The following is a 7,489-nucleotide window of genomic DNA, read 5'->3' on the forward strand; positions in this document are numbered from 1 at the left end:
TTAGTAAAATTTTAAAATTCCAAATTCGAATCTTTTTTTTTCCAAACAAGAAATGTATTTGTAAATACTATTTTTAAATTTTAAATCAAACACCAAATGGAATTTTCAAATATTTGAATTTCTAAATCCAATTCCAAATCCCATGAAATCCTCCCAAATCTTGATTGCCAAACACACTTTAAGCACCAGTACACCGATGCACGCGTTGTGTGTTTGTATAATATTTTTTATAATTCATTTGAATTATATTTAAATGATGATAAAAATATAATTATAAGAAATAATGAGAGACTACACTGTAATTTTAATATATAAATTAAAAATAAATTAAAAAAATAAAAAAAAATCTCAATAAGAATTGATTCTATAACTTAAATCCTAAAAAACAATATCTCTATTCGCTAAACTACATATGATCTGCATTCAAATTTTAATATTTTATTAATATATATAATTATTAAAACACAAGTTAGTTAGACAAGTGTCTCAAACTATTAACAGTATAGATATCCGAAGAAATTGAATTCAATCCTCATGTTTTCAATTTCAATCGCGATTAACAATTGAGGAATCCGCTATCTGAATTTCTCCTCTTGTTGCAGCAGTGAGCTCGATCGATCGATTTTATACTCATTCGATCTGGTTATCTTTTGCATCGCCTGGTATTTTTCTTGTTTGATGGATCCTGTTTCGTGATTTTAGGCGAGGGAGACGATTGGTGAATGAGAAATGGGGTTACATTCTTCTGGGTGTTCGCCGATCGTTAAACTTTCTCACTGGTTGCAATCCAATTTCTGAGTTTTTCCAGTGCTAATCTTAAGTCAATTAAAGGGGGTGTATTCAACCTTTGAAATTTAATTACTTTTATTGATTTTTGTAGAGTTTAAAAGTCTAGAGGTATTGAACATAGATTTTTATAAACTCTATAAAAGTTTTGTGGTATCCAAATTAGATTTTTCTAAAGTTATGAAAAGTATAGTGGTATTCAAACTTGACTTTTTAAAAATCTATAAAGTCTATAAGTATCCAATATTTCCATAGATTTACAATGATTCTAATATAATTCTCTATGTACAAACCTTAAAACTCTAGGTACAACTATAAAAACTCAAAAATTGTCTTCTACTCACCCTAGAGATTTTGGTAGACTTTTAATAGAATAAAAAGACGGCATTTTCTCATTCTCACCCATATATCTCTCTTTCTCACTCAAAAGACGGTGTTTTCTCCTCTCTAAAGACAAATCGAGGGTTTCTCCAAATTTCAAAGGTATGAATCTTTTCTTGAATCGTTATTGATTTGATAAAAAAATATATTATGATTTCTATATATTCAAATCATGGTGAGTTGATGGATTTTCCACGATTCTGAGAGAAAAAAAGATGGCGCCATTTGAAAGAACACTTGAGAAGCTTTCTGGTCATTGGTATCTGTCATGGTAATTCATATGTTACAGTTCTTTTCATAAAATACTTACATACATCTAATCTAGGGGTGTTCAACTAATGTTTTGTTAGTTTTAGATACAAATTCAAACCAAATCATATCGTATCAATTATATTGCTAGATAAATTAAAATTAAGCTACCATTTTTAATTCAATAATTTTAACGATATTTCAACAATTTCATAAGGAAAAGAATAGCTTTCGTCAAAATTAGTTATAATTGAGAAAGTAGTACAATTATTTTGAATAGCATTGAAATAATATATTTATTTGCCAAACACAGTGTGCTTAGCGCAAAGCGACAGTATAAAGATTTCATATTTTCATCTTATAGGTTAGGATCACCAAAAGGCCAAATAAATAAAAATAAGTAAAATTACCTTAAGAAAAAAGAAAAGAAAAAAAAAAGAAAGCTATTTTTACTGTAAATAGACCAATTCACGAGCCTACTAATTTTTTTTGGTAAATTCTTTCATTTAGGCTTTTTGTATTTTTTTTGTTTTTGTTAAATTTTTGTTGTGAGTATATAAAAACTTGAACTTGAAAGCGTTTCTTTATTCTTTTTCTTTTATTTTTTTTATGAAATAGAATTCCATTGAACTTGTTAGTCCTTATTGTTTGATTGTTTGTATCACACTTTATCATTGTCTCTATATCTTTTTACTTATTTTGGTTAATATCTAGTAAAATGTATGTGCTTGTTTGCTTCTTATCACCGTATATTTTATATCTTATGCATACTCAAGTAATACTTACAATGGGAGATTCACAAGCAAAATATAATGTGTGGACGACTGAAGAGAGTAATGAATTGCTAAAAATAATGGTTGATGCCGCAATGCGAGGATGGCGTGATAAGAATGGAGTATTTAACAAGAAAACTGTGGAGAAAAAAATACTTCCTGCTCTAAACGAAAAACTTGGATGTGAAAAGACTATTACTCAATATCAAAGTCGTTTAAAGTGGTTCAAACAACGATACAACAATTATTGTAAGCTTATACGTCATAACTCTGGTTTTGGATGGGATTCCGTGACAAAGAAATTCACTGCTAAAGATGAAGTATGTGATGATTATTTCAAGGTAAAAGTCTTTGAGTTAAAATAATAAATTTATATTTATAATTAGAATTATAACTAGTTTTAACAATTGTTGTTTTTTGCTCTTTACCAGTCTCATCCTAAACATGAACATTATCGGACAGACACTTTTGAGGATTATGAAGATTTGAGAATTGCGGTCGGGACTGGAACTGCTACTGGAAAATACTCAATTGGACTAGGAGATGATACTGATGCAAGAACATTTGATATAGAAAAAAATAGGGAAACTAATTTATTAGATGATTATGTCTTTGATTATGATAGTGGTGAATTCGTGCAAAGTGACAAACAAGAATCTTCACACCAGCTTCCATTTTTTGATGACTCTGCTTTACCATTATCCCCTCAGCCCAGAAGTTCAGAGGTTCCACCAACTACAAAAAAACGAGATAGGACTGAGTTTGAAGCAAAATCAAGCACATTCAAGAATACAGACCCAAATTATATTTGTGAAATATCTCACACTCTTGAGAAGGTAGTTTCTAAGATAGAATTAATAGGGAATGCAGGTGATACTTGTTGGGATGCTATCAAAGAGGTCCCAAATTTGGATAATCGTACTCGATACAAAGTGCTTGATTTACTTAACACCAGATCAAAGAAGATGGATTTCTTGAAAATGACAATTGAAGAGCGTTCGGGATGGATAGACTATAAATTAAATGAATGAGTATTTTTAGGGACATGATCAATAATGAGTTATATTGTGATTTAATTTCTGGACATATTCATTTTATTTGTTTTCTGATCGTTGATTTTTGGATTATTTATATAAATTTTGAGTTTTACATGGAATGATGTTCAATAAATTCATAGACTTATTTTATTCTAATTCCTTGTCTGATTTCAGGTGGTTCATTAAAATGTCATATATCAACGTACATGATGTAGAAGATCAAATGGAAGAAGAGGAATTCGAAGAAAAATTACATGAAACTTTTAGGTATTTGTTGAGGGAAATTCTTGGGATTCTCTATGTGCTAACTAAGCATATAACTACCATGAATGACGAACGTGTCCATCGTCCCTTAAATAGACGACCAATAACTTCAAGTGGATACGATTATATCCATAAAATATTAAAAGAGGATCCAACAAACTTTCGAGAAATTTATAGAATGTACCCTGACGTATTTTTAAAATTGTGCAACATCCTTAGAGAAAAAACACCATTGCAAGATACAAGATATATTTGTATTGAAGAAATGCTTGCCATGTTTTTACTTGTTGTTGGTCAAAATACTCGATATTGCTTGATTCGTAAAATATTCGGTCGATCACAATACAATACTAGCCAAAACTTCAATAAAGTGTTGAGAGCATTGAATAGAATTGCAGCAGATATGATGGTCAAACCTGTATCTGGAGTTCCAGAAAAAATAAGAGAGAGTACAAGATTTTATCCTTATTTTAAAGTACGTGATTAAATTCTTTTTAGTTGTTATTATTATAAGTACTACAATTTTTATTATGTTTTTCTTATTGTAGGATTGCATTGGGGCTATTGATGACACTCATATTCCAACAATAGTGTTTGGGCATGATAATAATAGTTATCGTAATCGTCACGGGACAATTTCTCAAAATGTTTTAGCAGCTTGTAACTTTGATTTAGAATTTATTTATGTGTTCAGTGGGTGGGAGGGATCTACCGATGATTCAAACATATTGGCAGATGCTTTATCAAGAAATAACGGGCTTAAAGTGCCACAAGGTATGTTTTTTGTTCTATATGCTATACATCTAAAATTTTGTAATTTTTCAAGATTATATATGTTATTCATTGGTTACTTGATTCTACAAATAATGTTCGATAGGTAAATTTTTTTAGTGGATTGTGGATATGCAAATAGACGTCAATTCTTGGTTCCTTTTAGAGGTGTTCGTTATCATCTTCAAGAATTCACTGGCCAAGGTCGTCACCCTGAAGATGCAAAAGAGTTGTTCAATCTTCGTCATGTCTCTTTGAGAAACGTCATTGAAAGGATATTCGGTATATTTAAATCGCGGTTCAAAATATTCAAAACTGCTCCTCCATTTCCATATACAACACAGGCGGAGCTTGTATTGGCTTGTGCCGGATTGCACAATTTTCTTCGAAAGGAGTGTCGGTCTGATGAATTTCCAGTTGGACAAGAGAATGAAGTTCTACAACCTTCATCAGAACAAATTTACGAGGATAACAACTTTGATCAAATATTTGGCACTGAAGAACAACAACGAGCAAATGCAAATGCATGGAGAGATACTATAGCAAACAGAATGTGGAGTGACGTTGATCATATTCACAATAACGAACCTTAGATTTTTTTCATAAAAAACTGCTTATAATTTATCAAATTTCATAATGTTTTGATTAGCTATTTATCTATATTGATTAAATTTATTTATATATGCTTATAAAATAAAATTTTATTGATTAATTATTTATGTATGTTGAATAGACACGATGATTGAAATTTTAATTTTGTTAAATTGAATTGTGATTTTTTTCATATATTAAATATATTTACTTTTTAAATAAGTAAATTTATTTCAAAGTGAAGATGTTATTTATGTTAAATAATTACTAGTTCGAAGAAATAATATATATTGAAATTTTGATTTTGTTAAATTGAATTGTAATTTTTTTACAAAAAGTCTACAAAAGTCTATAAATATCTATCAAAATCTTGCAAAAAGTCTACAAAAGTCCATGAAATTCTGTTTACAAATCTGTGAGATTCTACAAAAGTCAATAAAAATCTACCAAATCCATGAAAATTTATCATTTAAAAAAAATCATTGAAAGTCATTAAATCTCTACATTGAATACACCCCACTAAATGTATTTATATTGCAATAGATAGATAAACTCGCAAACCGAGTAGAAGGGAGGGAGGGAGGGGGGGAGGGGTGAGTGTTATGGATGGGGTCTGTAATGAGACAACCGTAGGGGAATCGCAGCCCTCGGAATTGGAAGGGGATGAAAGTACTACTTCATCTTCATCCACATCCAAGCTGATATCATGGCGTCCGTTGCCGCTTTCCTTCCTTCATTATTATCCAGCTTTGGGTGTTAAGTTAAAGCACCAACCTTTGCGAGTCATTGTTAGAAAGCCTGTAAGTGATCCCTGACTGTCATTTTACTTGAATTTTGCTTGTTTTTGTGATACCATCTCGTGAGTGGACCTCCATGCAGGGAATCCTTGATTCTTAGTGTAATTATGGGATTTATATACGATCAATCCTATCCGCTCATGGGTTTAATCATTTATTCATGATCACAAGTTTATGTTGATATCACCTGATGTAGTGACCAGAAACTATTACGTATGTATGTATTGTACCATGTCGTTCATAAATAACTGCTGATTCTATCTAAGCATTCGATCTTATCATATCACGATTTATTTCCCTGTGAATTTAAATGATAGAAACGATAATGACATAAAACACAGAGGGCAGGGAAATAGAAAAGGTTGTCTGTTAAGTGTGGGTGTTTCAGAAGAACCTAACAATTGTAGAGATAATCCTGAATTAATTTAATTTTCTTTTTGAAAAAAAGTACTATTTACATAGATAAAATTATGTATGCTAGCATTTAGGCTCCACAGGCTGTGTGCAAATTGCTAATTTTAATTAATTTACCAGGAGATGGGGAAAAATCAATTTTGACTGGGATATAGATAGTTGTTTAAGACCATCAAAGCAATTGCTTGTGCAAATGACCATAGGTATGTGGAAAGAAGAGTGGTTATAGATAATTGGGAATCCTTTAGAAAAATCTGCTGTGGGTCATTAGCCAGATCGTTACCTCTCTGATGACAAAATTATGCTAATAATTTTCGTCTTCATCATAATGTAATTGGTTTCATATTATTGTGTGTAAGTGCCTATATATATATATATATATATATTGTTTGTGTAAAAGAAATTTCTTACACATTAGATAGAATGGCAATTGTCACGGCTTTGGTAAATGGATGAGAATTCAGTAATCTATTCATTGGTAGAATTCATGCTAGCATAACGGTAGTACTCTAATGCTAAATCCAAGGATCCAAAATTGATTTGGACATGTGGGGTCCATAAATTTATATAGACCCCACATAGCCAAATTAAAATTAAACTCTTAGATGTAGTGTGAAGGTACTACCGTTATGCTAGCATCTATCATCCTTGTTTATTGGGCTTTTGAGTTGAACTCCTCTCTACCTTGAAATCCTGATCCTTCTTTGGCCTCAAACTTTTGAAAATAATAAATCTTTGTTTATTTTACATTTTTTTCAGCTAAGAGTTTTGGATATTTAATTATTTTGACTTTACTTTTTTTTTTTGCCGAAGGAAATCTCATCAAACTAGCACTTTTATTTTATTTACCTTTTTATGTAACACCATTATATACAATCATTTCATTGCATGCATTTCATCGAGGTTCAAAACACATTATTTAAATCATTTCGTTGCATGTATCCCATTTAGTTTTACTATGCTTTATTGGATTACTATTATTTATTACCGTAAGATATTGTCCTAGTCGAATTGAAGGTGGCCAAAAGCTAAATCAATGCCACCTTATAATATTCTCTGTGGACGATGTATCACCAGTTCTTATCAGAAACAGAGTGGGAGAGGACATAATGGAGCTCATGTTGGAATAAGTTGAGGACAGTGATAAGCACTTTCACGAAATGACTTTGACAATGATTTTTTGGGGAAATAAAATTTTACTGAATTTTAAAGTTGTTTTAAGTCAAAAAGTAACTATAAATCAAAGGCCTAGAGATCAGGATTTATTGACTGTATATTGAGGATTGGTTTGCCAATTGAACTAGAAAGATATGGGTAAGATTTGCAATCGGGATTGAGATTGTACCCATTGTCAGCACACTTCTTATAAGAGACAGCTCAGGCAACGATGATAGAAAAATAAATAAGGAAATTCAAAGGGACTTGA

General features: G+C 30.8%; 1 long non-coding RNA gene across 1 annotated transcript; it reads right to left on the minus strand.

Moving 5' to 3' along the window:
* Positions 1-725: 725 nt before the first annotated feature.
* LOC142524589 (uncharacterized) lies at positions 726-7,481 on the minus strand. The gene is made up of 2 exons (XR_012814914.1): positions 5,373-7,481; positions 726-815 (listed from the first exon to the last, which is right to left on the minus strand). It is a non-coding gene; the product is annotated as an uncharacterized LOC142524589 (long non-coding RNA).
* Positions 7,482-7,489: the final 8 nt, after the last annotated feature.

Source organism: Primulina tabacum, chromosome 14, assembly GCF_025594145.1.
Source record: "Primulina tabacum isolate GXHZ01 chromosome 14, ASM2559414v2, whole genome shotgun sequence".
Classification (NCBI taxonomy): Eukaryota; Viridiplantae; Streptophyta; class Magnoliopsida; order Lamiales; family Gesneriaceae; genus Primulina; species Primulina tabacum.